This window comes from Trachurus japonicus, chromosome 20 (genome assembly GCF_045865225.1).
Source record: "Trachurus japonicus isolate A0001 chromosome 20, Traja_1.0".
Taxonomy (NCBI): domain Eukaryota; kingdom Metazoa; phylum Chordata; class Actinopteri; order Carangiformes; family Carangidae; genus Trachurus; species Trachurus japonicus.
Genome location: NC_140926.1, coordinates 3,498,203 through 3,517,637, shown reverse-complemented (window position 1 = coordinate 3,517,637; position 19,435 = coordinate 3,498,203). Strand labels below are relative to the sequence as shown.

The 19,435-nt window shown below is 43.1% G+C and overlaps 1 protein-coding gene across 2 annotated transcripts in view; it reads left to right on the top strand.

Annotated features, from left to right (window-relative positions):
- vstm2a (V-set and transmembrane domain containing 2A) overlaps window positions 1–19,435 on the top strand; it is a 122,087-nt gene that overhangs the window by 97,733 nt on the left and 4,919 nt on the right. The window lies entirely within an intron of this gene.

The following is a 19,435-nucleotide window of genomic DNA, read 5'->3' as shown; positions in this document are numbered from 1 at the left end:
GGCAGAGGGGAGGGGGAGTTACATAACGAGGGCAGTGAGCAACACAGAAACACAACTCCTCCTGCAGCCAGAGATTTTACTGCAGACATAAAGTTTGATGCAGACGGAGGTCGATGCACATGCATCATTCTGACTCAGGTGATTGATCCTCTGGGTCTAACGAGAGTGCTCCCTTAAAGGGATAGTTCACCCAAAATTCAAATTTCCTTCTCTGAGTTACGGGGGGGTCCGCGCAGCAGTATTTGTCCATATAATGGTTGTGAATGGATACCAACTTTCTTCGTCCAAAAAGACACACCAAAATACCTCCATGCTGCTCGTCTGTAATGTCCCTCTGGTATTGAAGCCCCGACATGAGAAATTGTTGTATCCATTGACAACCATTATATGGACAAATACTGCAGCTCTTAGTCGACATGAGGGTTAGTAGATAATGAGTGAAATTTGAATTTTGGGTGAACTATCACTTTAAATCTCTGGCGACTCGACGCCGTGGAGAGGATCTGGTCTCACGGAGGCATCGAGGCAAAATACAGATTCTGCACAACGAGATTTCAAGCAGCAAAATGTGATTTGCGAGTCAGAAGTGAGAGAAGTAAACAGCAGGTCTTTGTCGTTCATTAACATAACCATCAGCCTCCCTGAGCAGCAAAGTGTAGCTGAGGTTTACTCAACAAGGTTGCAGGAATGCATCGTTGTTTAACATCGGCCTTTTGGCAAAGTCTCTCTGCAAAGACCGTGGTCTGGTTTTTAAGTTCTAGGAAACATAAAAGCTTTTTCTGACTGCACATTAAAATGGTCGTAACAACTGAATTAGAATCAGAGCAGCGTGTAAATCTGGTGGTGGAAATGGAAGTCCTTGCCTTCAGTCGCCCCTGATGATGTGCAGAGGTCCCACATCATCTCATCTTTGCAGGAGTTGCTGTTGATCTTTGACTCTGTGTTTGATGCTGTGAGTGAATCTGCAGCAGTTTGAGGCGATGCTGAAGGAGAAAAATCAGAAAATCAGCATGTGGTGTTTGTTCGGTTGATTCCTTAGGATCTTTAGTTGAGGTTTTAATTTAAAAGAGTCAGGTTTTATTGGAGGACTTGTGTCAGGGGAGGACTGTACTTGTGTGGTTGCTTCTATGGAAACAGATAAAACCATCAAAAGCCAGAAAAACACTTGACGAATGAGTAACGAGGTCGATTCATTGGTTTTTCTGATTGTTTTGGACGGGGAGTCTGGAAGTGATTCGATCAGCCAATCGTCGATCACCAGCATCAGTTTGCAGACGCTGCAGTCTTATTTTTTTTTTACAACAAGACTGTGCAGAGGAACCATTCACTGTCATATCAATACTAATTATTATTGATTAGCAAAGGGAGGTGCAGGCTGGTTTGCGCCAGCCGAGGATCGCAGCCAAAGCGACGATGCTGAAGACTTTGGTTTAGCTCCATCAGGCTGGACCGGAGCCTTTATTCGAGGATGTGCTACAAGTGGAGCCTCCAGCCGCCCCAAAATGTTGCTTCAAGGCTCTCGACTAATTCTAAGAGCTGAGAACATATTTCTCTGCCTCTCTTCTTTGGCTGCCCCTGAGTTTAGAAATGGATTTTTAAGACTTGAGTGTTAATGTTTGAGGCGCTACATGTTCATCCCCCCAGCAGGGCTGAGATCCTCAGGCAGCCTCTTCTGCTGCGTCTCAAACTCACTTTAATAATTTGGTGTAATCACATATAAAATGCTTCACATACTGGCTCTAAGTTATTATTATTTTTATTGAACTTGAACAAATGTGATTCATGAGATGTAATGCAGTGGATCTTTGTCATCAGCGGAGCCGCGGCACATCTTTAACTGTCAGTCCATTCTCATCTCCAGACTATAATTACCTTCAGCAGATCACTAAGAATATTAATGTTACCTTTGTCCTTCATCAAACACGCTAACACGTGAATCCCTTCAAAGACAGAGTGTGCAGAGTAATTCCTACTGAGCAAACAAGCTCAGCCACGGGAAGGAATTGAAAAACGTGGAGGATAATTTAACCCTTTGTGAATATCTCCGATGGGAAATAAACAAAGTGACTTTAACTGAGACACTCAAATAGAAACAGGCTGTTGGGAGAGAAACCAGCAACAGGGGGCGTTCATGGTCGTGCACAGGAAAAGGGAAAGAAGAAGCGATGAGAGGAAATGTGCAGAAGGCAACAGTGGGAGGGAGAGATGGTGAATCTGGGCTGATGTAAGAGTTGCAAGAGAAGGAGAAGGAGAAGGAGAGAAGTCTATCGACCCTCTGAGTTTTGACTGGATTGATTGGGAAACGAGCGCGTGGAGGAAATGTTCACCAGCTGTGATGAGATGGTGAAACAGACTCCACGACGTAATCACATTTTCAAAAGGAGAAACAGAGGAAGAGCCAAAGAGGAGAAGGTCAGAGTAACAATAAAGAGTGAAACGTCTCAGAGTAAAGACTTCAGCCTGACCAACCTGCAGCCTGGATGACGGGCAGTGAAAGACCGACAAGGGAGGAGGTAAAAATAAAAACTTTAAAATCTTAATGGAAAGATGTTATGACAGTTTACTACGATTTGTGGAGAGTTTCTGAGAGTTAAGAGGTTTCTCAGCTCCTGTCTGACAGGTGGGTGACGTTAGCTGACTTAGCTCTGCTATTCAGTCGGTCTCTTTGGGCCGGATTTACTAAGATCTCAGATAGCGGACGCTATATTGTTTGCGCCCGCTATAATATTGCGAGTTTGGTTAGTGCACGCAAAACAGGTGATCTACTAAGAGAAACCCGCTAAATGAAAACACGTGCAAACCACAATATGTAAATGAGGGTTTTGCGCGTGTAATCGTTTCCGCCATAGAGAGTGTGGACAGAGAGCTGGACGGACGAAGGGACAGAATGACATTTGATCCGATGCAATGACAGCATGTGTGTTCATCTCTCTCGCGCTCTGTTTAGATAAATAAACACAAATCGCTACAGGGCCCAACTCGTCATATAGTGACGAACAGGCAGCAGCTGCAGCGACAATCACACACCTGTAATATGTGTGTGTGTGTGTGCCGCCCATGATCGAGTGGATTAATAGAGAGGTCAGGTGGGACACACGGATCTAAACACTCTGACCACCGACCAGAGGGATTAAAGACGGGTGAAGGCAGCGGTGACGTGTCTCAGTCCGGGACCGGGACTGAGAGTCGGAGCTGAGCAGCCAGGTGAGAGGAGAGGAGAGGAGAGGAGAGGAGCGCACTGCAGGACAGACGTGCCCCGTGCGTAACGGCGCGTAAAAGACTTTTAACACGGCTGAAAAACTGTTACAGAATGACCCAGACGTGAGGAAATGCAGAGATGTAAGATCACGGGGCTCTGACAGGTATCAAATCAATAAACGCATACGTTTTGGCAAAGTTGTATCAGTTAGTACATGGTTTTCAGACGTGGTAAATAAAGACGTAAAAACAGCCACCGCAATCTCTTCCTGGTTTGGTAAATCACATTGCAAGCGCTAAATAAATCTATTTGCATCTACTCCTCCCAGTATTTTGCACGTTCTGGCTGAAACGCCCATATTTACATATTCATCAAGGCAAACGCGCTAAATGGATCGCACGTGCTATTCTGCCCGTGTGAGGGACGCAATCCTCGGTGCGTCCGGTTAGTAGATCAGGTTCCACATGTGTTTGCGCGTGCAATCACGTTTGCACACGTTTTAATACACGCAAACCTTTAGTAAATCCGGCCCTTTATGCGTTTACGTCACGTTGCCCCTTTAGTTCGGACTGAGCGGCAAAACAAAACTCCCTCAACCTGGTGAAGGAGCGGTGGACACAGAGAAACCGGGTAAAACATGTAGTATCCTTCAGAAGGACTCCCCAAAACCACCTGGTCCATGGATACTGACATCTTGATTGTTTTAATTAATCCTGTAACACACACAGTGTGACCGCGGTACCGACAGAGTGACAGACAGGCTCATTGTTAATGTGCAGAGGAACAAAACTACAGCTGTTACTTTGGTCCCAACACTTAAACCTGAGTTTCTTCTATACTGAAAAACTCTGACATGTCAAACTGTAGGATGTGTTAGAGACTAGTTCATCTGTCTAACCATCAGAACTATGACACATGAAACAGTAAACACAGCTGATCGATTTAAATAAATTACCGCTCAAGTGAATTTACTTTCCGTCATTGAAAATTTAGATTTTATACTTTAGCGGCTCTGCCACTCAGTCAGCTTCCACAGCGACTTCCGAGTACCGTGACGTCACGTGGTTTATTCCATTTGCTAATATTTGCATTATCTAAGCCCAACTTGTGAATTTCTGTGTGTCCATGTTTGGATTTAGGTCTTCTAGTTTGCCAAGATGCAGTGTCGTCCATAAATTCAAGGGGCGGAGCTTCAGGAGGAACTTTGCACTTAAACGTTGTCTTTACCAAAGATCAAGGACTCCTCTGAGAAAGGGTTTTTATCTCACATTCAATTTTTTGGGGGGTAAGATAAAGTCACAGACAAGATTTTATGAGCTGATGATAAAACATTTACATAAAATAAAAAATTGGACTTCACCAGTGATATTTAATAATAATGTCTGTGATTATGATTTTATTCTCTTTTTATGTCTCAGTAAGTCATCGTCGTGGAAAAGCTGTGACAATCACTGTCATCGACTTAAAAGTTGAGTCCAAATCTGTGCTTCTGTTGTTATGATTGGCTGTTTGGCTGTGATGTCAGAGGACATTTGCATTAAACTGAGCTTTCCTCCCCCTCCCCTGTGGTGTAGCTGGAGCTCAGTGAGAAATAACAATGAACAACAGGTGTTAATTTGTCCCATAAGAGACAGTTGCATGTGTTAATAGTATTATCCTGCAGTAAGCACAGACTGGTGAACACACCCTGTGAGAGTTTGGATTAGCCACTTTACTGTAGTCTGTATTTAGGAATGAAATTATATGCAAACAGTCTTCGCTCTCAATTATTAATGAAGCAGCAGCAGCAGCAGCAACAACCAGGAGAGAAAGTCTGACTGTGTTGTTGGTGCAACGATCTGTCGCCAACGGTTTCAAATCAAGACATTTAACACCAGAGTTTAATAATAAAATATACATTATACAGAATATTACAGAGAAAGATATGATTGAGAAAATATTTCCACTAACTTCTCCAGACTCCAATAATATGAAGCAATTTCCCCAAAAATTAGTCGAGTAAAATTAGCACAATGATGATGTTGTAGCAGCGTAATTACTGGAAATTAGTGTAAAAGCATCACATTGGAACTCATTGTCATGGTAACTAGCATCTATAGCATTAATATTTCCCTTTGTGTTGTGAAGCACGGCTGTCAGCAGCTAATACCGAGTCTCATGTTGCAACAGAGACGTAACTGTCAGTGTAATAAAACCGTGTGTGTTTGTCTCAGCTCTCAATAAGCCGAGAGCCGTCGTAGCCAAGGTCGTTTATTAAAAGCAAACAGCAGCAGATGTGGAGAAACATCACTGTAGTCCACCCACGTCTTCACTTTAAACCACTACAATAACCTTCAGCCTCTGAATTAGAGGAGGCACCAGATTAATGTGGATTTTAATCTAAAGGTGAAGATCACATGGATCACAGACCGTTCATCACTGACCTTCACAAAAAAACAACATTTAGAGATTTTATCTTCTGGTCCAGGAAACCAAATCATCTTCTCACCTCAGATTAGGTTCATAGTCGAGATTAAAACAAACCAACATCGTAACATCAATCCTCATGTTTCCTGACACTTCACTGTGCATGAACACAAGAAGTTTGGTTGTGTGTTTGTATGGCAAGCGGATTTAACATTTAAAAGCTAAGTTTGACTATCTGGAATTAACATTGTAGATATCAACAACGTCTTTCTGATTTGTCGTAACTACATTTTGAATAGTTGGATTTTTCATTCAAGATATCTGTAATTCAGTTTTGCCTCGTCAAAAAGAACATTTCATATCCACAACTGCGTTCTTCCTAGGATAAATGAAGTCACTTTTGCCATTCATGTGTATGGGGTTTGTCATTACAGATATCTACAATTCAGTTGCAGATATCCACTATATGAATTACAGATATATGTAACTGAAATATGACTATTCCTAATTCCAGTTTGAGATATCTACGTCATTTCGCCTAGTCAAAACTTAATGTAAGATATCTGAAAAGGGACATTTAGATATCGCTAATTGAGGTGAAACTGGAATTATGACTAGTCAGAATTAATTGTAAACTGGAATTAGGAATAGTCATAATTCTGTTGCAGATATCCGTAATTCATATAGTGGATATCTGCATCTGAATTGTAGATATCTGTAATGACAAACCCCATACACATTAATGGTTAAAGTGACATAATTTGTCCTAGGAATGACATAGTTGTGGATATCTGAAATGTTCTTTTTGACGAGGCAAAACTGAAATACAGATATCTGCATCTGACTTTTAAATGTTAAAATGGCTTGCCATAGTTTTAGCTGCTTGACGAACCATCAATGCCGTAAAAAGGTGTCTTTAAGACGACCATGATTATTTAGACTGATCAGAGCAGGTCAATCTAAAGCTGATAAAACAGTGTTGTGTCTGGATCGTCAGTCTAAACACAGATATCTGTAGAAACCAGCTGTTTAAAGGAGCATTATATGGTCTGAGAGAATAAACTGCACCTTCACATTGTCCAGATTTCTTTTTTTCTATCCGTTAGACTTCAGTATGCAGCACCAGAAACCTATACATTAACCCTGTGGTGTGATAGCTTCAGTGTAAATCTGCAATGTTTTAAATTCTCTATTAAAAAAAAAGAAGAAGTTATAATTGCACCGGCTCCTCTCATCTATAAACGCCAGTCATTTTCCCGACCGGTCAGACGGTTCAAACAGCGAGCCGGCCCCCGCTCTGGGCTCAGATAGCCCCTCTGCACCCTGAAGCAAAAAACACAGAGAAGATATTACTCACTCGCCACTGAATGAACGGAGGTAAAAAGTTGAATAATCCCCGGGGCTGCAGAGTCGGAGATTATGAGGCAGCCAAATTATGCTGACAACTGTGTTGCAGTGAGTCCTGTGTGTGTGCGGTGTGTCTGACACTGATAAATGCCTCTCGCTCGCTGCTCAGGCGGCCTCGGCCCCCGACTCTGAGCGGCGGAGAGGAGAGGAGAGGTGTTACGGCTGAGGGCGACAGAGCTCTATTTCCCCCCCCCGACTGAGGCAGACGAGCAACAATAGGTAAATGTTGCTGAGATGAAATTAAACATGGGACAGTGCAGATTTTTTTTGCCTTTTTCCGCATTGCTGCATCTGTAAACAATGAGGCAGTTTTCCAGATGGGGGGGTCGGGGCTGTAGCTGGTGGAGCGGCTGCAGCGGCTGTAAGTAACTCTAAAAATGACATTTCTGGTAAAAAGAGATTCACTTCCTGTGCTTTTATTTTGCCGATCAGGCGCCGGAAGTAACAAGCTCCCGTATGCAATATTTTTTTTCGTAGGATAGGTCTGGGAAAGTCCCGCCTTTCCCACCGTTCCCGCCTCTGATTGGCTAGATGGGCTCCATTTTCGACTCTGATTGACTAGAAATACTCTCGCCTGATTGGTTGTTTGTTTTGGCTGTGAAACGGCTGTGAAACGCAGGCTGTCGGCAAAGTGTGATAAGTGCCTAGATCTACCTGGACTCTTATCTGGCCTGTCTACACTCTACCTGGTCTTTTTACTAAACTTAACCAACTCCTTTCTTCATTGCCTAAACCTAACCAATGGCACAATTACACTTCTCTCAAACTCAAAGTGTAAACTTGGAATATAAATTTAAAAACTAAATTTTTCGGAATGTGAAACCAGCGGGCGCATGGCGTCTGTCCGACTACCCATTTCTCCGACCATACATTTCTTTATTTTTGCGTCCATTAGTCCGACCTCCCACTTCTCCGACTTAAGTAGCCCTAACCCTAACACTGTAGAATGAGTAGTCGGAGAAATGAGCCGTCGGACTTTTGGGCAGTCGGACTGATGTATGCTCCCCGAAACCAGCGGGGATCGAACTCGGATTCACCACACCGCAGGCGAAAACGCAAACCGCTACGCCATGGCATCTGATTACACTAAGATATCCAGTTGGTGTGTATTTTAGTTTACTACAGTACTGTCGTGAGATGACGTCAATCGGAGGAGAGCTCATCTAGCCAATCAGAGGCGGGGAAGGCTGGGACTTTCCCAGACCTATCCTACGAAAAAAAATATCGCCTCCCGTATCGTGGTTTTCTTTACGTTTCTCTGAGCAGACGTCAAACGGTGCAGTCGGTCATGATAATTCTGCTCCTAAAGGGTTCTACATGATATGGTTAAGCACCCAGCTGGAATTGGGAACAAGGTATTGTGCAAACAACATGTTTGATGTCCAGCCATGTGTAATTTGTTCGATTTAATGTGGGAAAAAAATGCTAATTGTCATACACTAATAGTCATGCTAATAGTCATGTTAGCCTCTGTGTAGTGTGTTTGGCCTTGTGGTGGTGGTGGTGTTGAGCTAATCTGTTTATGTGTTTATGGCAAACGTTTTATTGTCATTATCTCATGTGAAATGTCGATTAAGGCTCAAATATTTTGTCATAAGGCATAGTATTTTGGTAAAAATAATTTACAAGGGTTAAGTTTATTTATTTTATAAGAGCTCATTTTATTTCATGTATCTGTCCTTTAGCTCTTACGGTGTTGAAAGAAGAACGGATATGAATGAAAGGAAAAGGAGATTTATGTTCAAATAAGGATGACGGCTGAGCAGAAATAAAGGCTTCTTGAAAACATCAGTAAGCTTCACCGTCGTCTGGCTGTGGTTGGCTGCAGCGGCTGCAGCAGCAGAGTGGTGGTGGTTGTAGTTGTAGTTGTGGTTGTTCACAGCTACTTCCCACCAGTGTGTCAGCTGCTGTTAGATCACAGCCCGGCCGCCGTCGTTGCCACTGCTGTTCTCTCAGAGCTCAGAGGTGACCGGAGCTGAATGCAAACACACACACACACACACACACACACACACACACACAGAAAAAACAAAAAAAAGGAAAGAAAACTGTCCCCTAAGCCGGACTTGTCCCCCCCCCCGCCCCTGAAGGCCTGCCTGGTTCCTGCATGAAAGAACAACAAATACGGACTCAGCTTCATTGCATAAGCATTCATCCAAAAATAACAAAACTAAACAAACAAAAAAAACCACTGACCTTGTTTTTAAGAATCATCGTATTTTTATTTTCTTCAAAATCTGCCTGGACGGTCGTTGTTGTTGGTCTGAGGAGGAACTCCTCTGACTCATCACTGCTGCTGCTGTTGTTCATGGTTGTGATCGAATGACTCAAGCAGTCGCACGCAACAATGTCAACACTGAGGACGTCGTGTTGTGTGGTGGTGGGAGCTTCTCACTCTGACTAACGTCGTCTAATGCGTCTGTAAAGGAGGAGAAGAGCAGGGGAACTCCATTAAAGGTCGTGGAGAAGAAAGCTCCATCTGACTCAATAACCCTCTGAGGTCGGGTCACGCGCTGGTGCATTTACGCAACGGCCTCGATATGTGGTTTTTTTTATATTTAGGTCATTTTACACCATAGAAAAGTGATTCAGCTACTCCTCTTTGCATTGTGAAGTCATTATTCAGCCTCTTTTATCCACATTTGAGACATTTGGTAAAAATAGATATTACAACATTTCATTTTAGACCTTTTCTCTATGCTTGTCTATTATTTTATTCATATATTCCACTGCTTTTGAGAAGCTAAGACTTTGGTAAATCCATTTCAAGCACCAGAACAGTTCATCCTCATGACCAGAGCTGTGTTTTCACAAGAGATTTGAACATTTTCAAAAAGCGGACTTGAAATTTCCAGCATTTGGCCTAAATTATTTCTTTATACAGTGTTGTAGGACAAAAAAATGGTCCTCAGAGTACATAGAGCTGAGATTGTTCTAAATATTTAGACATAAAACATTTATTTGGTGTTGTTATATCTTATAAGTAGCTTAAAAAGGTGAATTTAAGAAATTATGTAAAAATCTAGAAAATGCCCTTAGACCTCAGACGGTTAAATGATGAAGCAGCGTTAATGTAAGTTTGTATCAGAAGTCTCAGCGTTTATTTGTCGTCTGTCGTCTTTCACTCTGAGAAGATGAAGCATGAAAAGAGAAACACAGTTTGTTTTTCGTCCTCGTTTCCTTCAGTCACGTCAGAGACTCGTTCCCCTGGAGAAGTTGTGTGTGTGTGCAGCCAAACGCTGGTTTCTGGGATGGAGACGCCAACTCACTCATTTTCTTGTATTTAAGAATAATAATTTGACTTCTCTGGAGTCTTGTGTTTGGCATCATCACATTCAGTTAGTTACCGTGCCGACGCTTCTGTTAATAGACGGTTTATTCCAATAGAAACAGAAGCAAAGTAGATTTCAGGAAGAAAAACAAAACAACCTGTGATCCATCAGAGTCGTAGTGAAGCTTCATTAGTTTGTTAAAGTTTAAGAGGCCGAATTAAAAATGAAGTTTCCATCTGTTTCTGTTTCCTTCAGGTTATTATAACCCATAGTTAAATTTTGTTACTGGGCGACATCTAGTGGTCAAAGTGGTTACGACAGCAGCAGAGAGAAAGGTGCAGTGATGTAGTGAAAGGAGATAGTAGTCATACTACTATGATATGATAATAGTCATAATACTGTACTTTTCGGACTATAGAGCTCACCTGAGTATAAGCTGCACCAGCTACATTTGAAAAGAAAATACATATAGGCTGCACTTGAATATAAGCGGCAAGTTTTCATGTTGTAACATGAGATATTTACACAGAAAGACAGTAGGGAACTGTGCAAGTCTGTTCGCTTCTCCTCTGTTCTGGTTCCGCTCCTCTCCTCCATGTGCATCTGTTTACAACGAAGCCGGCGAAAAATCAATAAATGGAGCGGTGGAAAACGTTACATAACATATACGATGTTACGGCGTGTGTGTTTGTGTAGTCTTAACCGTCATGAACAAAAGATTACAGGTTACGGAGCGCATTTGTGTTGCGGTGCAGAGACGAGAGCTGGGACACCGGGGCGGGGAAAAGTTGCGGCTTATAGTCCGGAAAGTACAGTAACTTTATTTATATAGCAGCTTTAAAACAGAAGTTTACAAAGTGCTTTGATAAGAAAACAACAGGAACACAAGAAGATGGAAGTTACCTCAACCGAAATCACTTTATACCCGTAATGAGTTGTGATCAGCTGCTGGTCTCAGGTCAGTTGTGTCTGTAGCTACAGTAGTACACAGTCACGTTGTTGTAACGGCTCAAATCAAACAGCTCTCAATGTGCTGGATGTTGGTTTGTTTTTGGAGCTTTTTGCATCATACACACACTCACACACACTCACACACACAACAGACTGTTATCGAATTGATCCCAACAGTGCAGCTAGCAGCTAACGGCAGCCAGTCGTATTTAACGAGCAGACACAACACAAACACAACAGAGGTAGAGACAGAGAGGTAGAGAAGTAGAGAGGTAGAGAGGTAGAGACAGAGAGAGGTAGAGAGGTAGAGAGGTAGAGAAGTAGAGAGGTAGAGACAGAGAGAGGTAGAGAGGTAGAGAGGTAGAGAAGTAGAGAGGTAGAGAGGTAGAGAAGTAGAGAGGTAGAGGAAGAGAGAGGTAGAGAGGTAGAGAGGTAGAGAGGTAGAGAAGCTGGTTTCTGGTCCGTCAGGCAGCCGGAGCAGCAGGAGGATCTGGATGTGGGTCTGGCCCCGGTCCAGCCTCGGCCTCGGTTCCCTGTGGAGCTGCTGTGGTGATTCACCTCTCTGCCTCGCTGGCCCCAGATCGATATTCCGCATTTCACCATTTCGCCGAGCCAAAAACATTCTGGCAAAAAGCGCCAGTGTTGTGTTAGGTTAAGTAGGACAAAATGAAAAGTATTCAGCGTGGAGCTCACACACACACACACACACACACACACACACACACACACACACAGCAGGCACCAAGGAAGCCTGAAAAGGTCTCACTCATTAAACCTGCACAGATAATCCAGCGTGCAGCTTCTGTGCTCAGGAAATGCACCGTCCAAAAAGAAAAGAAACATAAAAGAAAGAGTGGCACGGTGCACGTTAAAGGGACATTGTGTAACTTCTCCTGTTATCTATTCAGGAAAATTGATTATTTGGTTCAAAAGTCTGTTTTTCATTAACCAGTAATCCCCCCATCAACAAAGTGAAGTGTTCCTTTCAGCTCTGAATGAGCCGTTCATATCATTCATATCTCCATGGAGACGGTAAGCTCGGTGCTGCTGCCATGTGGTGTCGCCATGTTTTTACCTTCAAGTGTCAGCGTGACGGTAGGAAACCACGGAAACTCAGCGGAGACACCGGAGCTGTCGGCTCAGGTCGAGGTGGCGTCACCGCGGTAACGCAGTGAGGAGGAATGGAGCGTTACACCGATGCTGCATTCACCTGCAGTCGGGCAGACGGCCGTCGCTAACAAACCAGATGTCATTTTAGTCACAGAAGTCCAGAGAAAGCCAGTAAAACAATACCACATCGCCATGACAACATATTGTCACGTGTATTGTTTTGCCTTGTGCTGACCGACCACTTGTTTACATAGAGGCTTGTTTATGTGGTCCGTCTGCCGTCTGCCCAATTTCAGGTGAATGCAGCATGAAAAATACCATTGAGTAGCTTGCGATATACAACCGCAATGCTGCGTAGATGGGAGTAATTCCTACACACACTGGCCCTCATTTATTAAACTTGCGTACACCAAAAAAATGGGTGTACACCAAATTCACCGCAAGGATCGGCATTTATTAATCTGAGCGTGAGCGTACGGTACGCACAAATCTCACGCCAGCTCTGACCAGGTGTACGCACATTTGGAACCAGCGTAGAACATGCAGGAAGGAGTGCTGCTGTGTCAGAACGATTATTAAACCATAGTCTAATAACGCAGCGATGTGGACCACATGTTGTTGTTGTTTATATTGATAAAAATATAAAAAGTAGCCAAAAAAAAAAGAAACGATAAAACCAAGTCCGTGTTGAAAATATAACTCGAGTTTTATTTTGAGCAACTGAGATGAATTAAAAACCTTGATGTGACAGATGCTCGTTAATCAGCTGTGTAACAGAAACAGTCAATGACAGACCTGTTATTGTTAGATCACACACACAAACTTCCAACATCTGCAGCACCAGAGCATGACCGGACGGCTCCTCAGTCTCTCTCTCTGCTGGACACCGGAGCCGGCGGGGGGGGCTCCGCTACCTGTCCAGGTGCAGCTGATCTCGGCGGAGTGTTTTCTTTTCTTTCCCGTCACCGGGACCTGTCAGCGGGACATCGGGCCGGTGTTTCACATCCCTCCATCAGCCGAACCATGCCAGCGGTGCTGATGGTCATAAAGTCGCGTTCGCAGCAGTAATATGCCTCTATGATTTCTCCTCAGTCACTTGTGTTTAGTAAACTGCAGGAGCATTTCATGAGATCGCTGGGTTTCCTGACGTGGTCGGTGACACGTGCGTCTGCAGCCTCCATCCACCGGGATGACGCTTATCAATCACAAAACCTATCAATCTATCAATGTCCAGATATTTAATGTTGCCGCCCTCTCCCTGTTCAACGCGGTAATGTCGGTAAAGTCCGTCTTCTTGGCCGTCTTCCGTGTCTCCATGTCGTAAAAGGGGCAGGGCGACGCCTCTAAAGCAGGAATATATCGGGGCGTGACATTTAAATGACGCTCGTTTTCAGTCGCCGGATTTATCACCACCACGCCGGTTCTACGCCGAAATCAGCAGCGTACACACTTTTAGTAAATCACACGTGACACTTGCCGTACACTGATATTTACACCAGAATCTACACCAGATCCTGCGCAAGTTTGATAAATGAGGGCCAATGTCCCTTTAAATCTTCCCTAGACGTTGTTTAAAAGTCTGTGAATCATTTCCACCAGCTTCCCTCTCCCCTCAGCTGGAAACTCGTCCCACATGACGGGTAAAGACGCGGTGAAGACGCGGTGACCTTGTCAGGCTGCGCTGACAGGAAGTGAGCAGAGACGAGTTGTTGAGTTTATTTATTTTTTATTTTTCATGGATAAATGGAATCATGCATCAGTGCTGCAGCATCCAGGGTTTGTTTGCTTTTGTTGTTGTTTTGTGAAGAGCGTGACTTTGTGTTTTCATTCTTTTTTTTTTTTTTGCTTGGCAATTAAAATGCACAAAAGCAACAATAACGCACAAATGTTCTTCCCTTTGTTGTTTTCTAAAAATAGCTTCAGAGCAGAAACACAGAAGGAACTCTTACCTTTAGTTTGCTTCCTGGCAAGGTTAGTTCAGAAGTGGAAAACAGCTCTCACACACACACACACACACACACACACAAACAAAACAAACTAAACTAAAGTGTGATGTGTATGTGTGGTAAACAGCTTCAGACAGAACTGCTCTACAGTCGTATGCGGCTGAGCTAAAGAGTCAGTCTTATGTTTTCTAGTGTGTGTGTGTGTGGAGTCATTAACAGAGGCCGAAAACCAGTTCCTCTCTAAACTTTATCTGGAGGAGAAATTTTAGTTTGTTAGTTTGTTTTGTTTGTTTGTGCAGCAGAGACCAAACAAAAACACAAGAGTTTCTGAAAACGAATTAAAAAAAAGCAGAAACAAGAAAAAAAACTCAAAAGTAGAAGTAGAGGAATCAACAGTCCTGAGTTGAACTGAGTAAAACATAACAAACAAAAAATTAAAGTGAAATTTGTTTCTTTGTTCAGATTCATGAGGCTGTTCTTGTACTTATATGCACTCTGTGTATTACCCTAACGACTTTAATTTGAAAGTTTCCCCCACTTCATTCTGCCGTCAAACAGCCTTTTATTATTTTAAAGTACATTCTGTTTATTTCCTGGTTCTTTAATCGCTCTCATTTCTGTTTTATATCGTTGTCATCTCACATAATTGTTCTATTATATAACATTATTTAAGGAGTTCAGAAATGGCCGTTTGTCCTGTTTGTCGCGCCTCCTTCTACGAGTTTACCCGAGTAAGGAAAACTAATTTGATTGGTCGTTATCGAGCGGGCGGGATATTCAAAGCTTGGGGCGAGACCGAGCTCGGTGTGTGTGTGTGTGTCTCAGACGTTTGATTGACGGATGACGGATCCAATATCAGTGGCTGATGAATCGTGAGCAACGTGACGTCTGGTTGGTTGGTTGGTTGGTTGGTTGGTTTACTTTAATAATCCCTGTGAAGGGAAATGATAGTCACTCTGTACGTACAACATCCAACACACAATACTACAACATGACAAGCATCGACAACTAAGGCAGTACAATAAGTGCAATGCAATGCCTGCATTATCCAATGCGAAAAAAAAAAACACACTTTCATCCCAGATTTCATCAAAAATAGAATTTAGCACAAAGTTTGGGCTGCATGGTCTGATAGATGAGTTATTACACTAATGTTAAGACCCACATGGGCTCAAACTCATGAACACCTTTAAGGAAGCAGGTGTTACATGACTCGGTGGCGGTCGGGTCAGGATGACACGTCGTCCCCTCGTCTGAAACCTGCTCATCTGTTTTAGTTTTTATTTTATTTTCCCATCAGACTCAGATTGTTTTCATCTCTTTGATCCCTCGGCTCATTTAGGACTCGGACTCGGGCGGTTTGATGTGTTTTATTGACGACGTATCAATCAGCCTTTTGTCAGAGACGGAGACGAACACAGAACAGACTCTTCACCCTGATGAAAAGATTACACTTCTCCTTCTTCTTCTATACCGGCTCTGATTTCATGTTTGCGGGGGGAGATAATAACGACTTTCATTTTAAAATATTCAGCAGAAAGTTTTTCTAGATCAGAACAAAAGAGCCGACGTCTGAACTACACAACAACTACACAACAATCTGACACCGAGGAGATTTGACTTGATGTCGTCTCTTCTTGGAGTTTGTGTTGAGTGCGTGTCGTCTGGGGGTGTAGACGATGACAACATGGCCGACGATGATGATCTTTAAAGGGATAGTTCACCCAAAATTGAAATTGAAAGACTTGAATCCACCCTCATGTGGACTAAGGGCTGGGAGAAGTTTCAGAGTCCTCCGTGGCTTCTCTGAGTTACAGGGGGTCTCAGCGTAGCAGTGCATGTCCATATGACGGTTGCTAATGGATACCAACTGTCATTGTAACAAAAACACACACCAAAAAACATCCAAATACCTCCATGCTGCTCGTCTGTAATGTCCGTCTTGTATTGAAGCCCCGAAATGAGAAATTGTTCCGAAAAAAATGAAATAAGTCTCTATTTCAAGCTTGTTTGTAGCGGAAGCTCCCAGTGTCTCGGTTCACTGCTCTTCCTGTGTCCCGGCGGAACAATTTCTCATGTTGGGGCTTCAATACAAGAGGGACATTACAGACGAGCAGTATGGAGGTATTTGGATGTTTTTTGGTGTGTCTTTTTGAACGAAAAAGACACCATTCACAACCATTATATGGACAAATACTTCTGCACAGAGCACTGCTGTAACTCAGAGAAGCCACGGAGGACTCTGAAACTTCTCCCAGCCCTTAGTCCACATGAGGGGGAGGAGATAATGAGTGAAATTTGAATTTTGAGTGAACTATCCCTTTAAGCTGCTGCTGCTTCTTCACCTGATAAAATCCTAAACACGCAGCTTCTTCTTGTCCTTGTTGTTTGTGTTTCCTCCGACAGCCGAGCCGGAAAAATGACTTAGCAAAGCAGCAGATAAAACAATAGAAGCCACACGACGGCCGATCAATAATGTATGAATGGAAACCCCCCTACACCCCCCTCTGCCCCCCCTTTGCCCCCCTACCCCCCATCTCACCCCCCCCCAGCCCCCCCACGCTGCTGCTGCTGCTCCGTCCTGATCTCCAGATCCTGCAGGAAGCGCCGACATGTTCAGGGTCGACTCGGAGGATTTTAACGAGTCCATCTGGACGGTGTCAGCAGTGACACAGCTGTGCAGCGACCCGTCGACCCGTCGCTCTGGTTGATACCCGGAGGGGCGACACCATGACACCATGACCCCCCCCCCAATCCCCTCCCGTCGCCATGGCTTCAGTATCTCTCTGCTGTATCTTCACTTCCACATCACAAAACCACTATTCACAGCTTCTGTTGGAGCAATAAACTGTTAGTACAAATAAATGTCAACTCACTCTTTATCTATTCTACTGAAATAAGAATTTATAACAACTTTTATTAATGATATTTAATTTGAGTAAAGTCTTTCTTGAATTAACAGGACCTGTAGATTTTAGCATCCTGCAATCATCTGCATGTGGTGCGTTCAGGGGACATCTGTAAAGTGCAACATCTTGCAATCATCTGTATGTGAGATGTTTAAGGGTAATATCTGTAAAGTTTATAATATAATAATATATGTGAGGGGTTCCAGGTGACAACTGTAAATTATAGCATCTCTACTAATTGCCTACATGTGAGGCATTTAGGGGATATTTGTAAATTGGAGCATATATGTGATTATCTGTACGTGAGGCGTTCAGGGCGTATCTGTAAAGTCTAGCATCTGTAAATTGTACCATCTACCGACAGCCTGCATATGAGATGTTTACCTACATCCCTAAATTGACACAAATTAGACCACAGGTCCCCACTGGACAAAATTGACAAAAATGAGAACCATTGGTTTAGGGGATATCTAAAACTTATAACCTGCATGTGAAGTGTTCAGTTCAGTTCAGTTCAAGTTTATTTATATAGCGCGTTTAAAAACAACCATTGTTGACCAAAGTGCTGTGCAAGTCATATTAGACACATAATATCAAACACATTCAGGTGACATCTGTAAATTGCACTACTTACCAAAAGGCTGCATTTGAGATGTTCAAGGACATCTATACAATCTGCATGAGGGAGGGGTCTTTATTCTCTCCATGACTCCGTTTCCCAGCAGGTTTGAACTTTTCTTCTCGGCTCAAAGTCCATTTGCACATTAATCTGGACGAGTTAGTAATAATGTAGTTTGTATAAAACGGTTTTTAAATTCAGCAGAACAGCTGGTCTCTGTGGCGTTCAGGGGACCGAGTGAAAAAATAAACTCCGACGTTGAGTGTGTGAGTGTGAGTGTGTTCATGGTAATGAAGGGACGTGTCACACAGGGCAGCGGTGATGTGTTTTTAATAGTGTGTGTGGACAGAAGAGCAGCTCAGAGGAATAAGAGATATGAAGCACACGGCAGCACTTGTTAGAGGGAGGAGGAGGAGGGGGGTGATGAGAATATTAAAATATGTAACATCACCAGCTCCATCTTTACACCATGTCCTCATAAAGCTGCTCCCATTACCTTTCATACAACACATCACATGAGAGTCGCTTTAATGTGAGTCCATCTGTGCATAGGTTTTTTTTTATTTGAGTCTGTGATGAACGGAGCTCATTGAACGCAGCAGCAGCGCCTGAGTCTGGGATCACGCTCCATTAAACGTGTTAAGAAATAAAAATGCACAGAAAAATATTTGCTCGTCTCGTCTGCAGTTTAAGCAAAGAAATTATTTGTTGGGAGAAAAAGAAACGTCACTGATGCAATCGAGTTGATGCAGCGAGTAAATCAACACAACTGAAGTACAGGCTGCTGTTGGAAATGTTTGCAAACGCTGCACGTCTAAAGAAAAAAAAAAAAAAAAGCAGCCGGTTGATTGGCTGAAAGTGTTTTATTTGTTGTTTTGTTTTGTCAGAGAGGAAATTCACTCCTGCACCGAGGCACAGGAATTAAAATGTTTGTGTCGTCGTGATCAGATCAGTGTTTTGGTTTATGCAGCATGTAAATTACAGAGAATCACTTCACCTTCATGTTTCAGGTGTAAAACTAAATATTTAGTCACATCCCAACGTGATCCGCGGCTCCGCAGAGACTCCGTATCTAGAAAAGTTGATTCTGCATAAAGTCAGACTTTTTAAAGTGAAGATTTTTAAATATTCATCAGTTCACAGTCGAACACAAACTGGATGATGATGACGACGATCAGCGAGGCAACAGCTGAAGGTGTCAATGAATCACTGCAGCTGCTTCAAGGCCGTCGTCATCGTCGTCGTCATTGACGTCCAGTGTCTCGTCTCCTCCGTCAGAGACTCAAACTGTCATAAACCTGCAGCTCAGAGAGAGTTAGTGCTGTGGTCAATGTTGGCCAATTTTGAAGACCATCACATATATTTACATTATTCCTCCTCAGCTACAGAGAAAAGATGATTTGACCTTAAAATCTAAACCATATTTAAAGGGATAGTTCAGCATTTTGGCAAACTGGCCCATTGCCATAATCCCTATAGTCTCTATAGCAGTAGGTTTGTTACCTTTAATTGTCGGTGCAAGCTGTTTTTAGAGCCGTGAGCTGCTCAGAGCTACGCTACGGAGGCTCATTATGGGATTTCTTGGTTTCCTTCATTCATCAAACTCATCAAATACA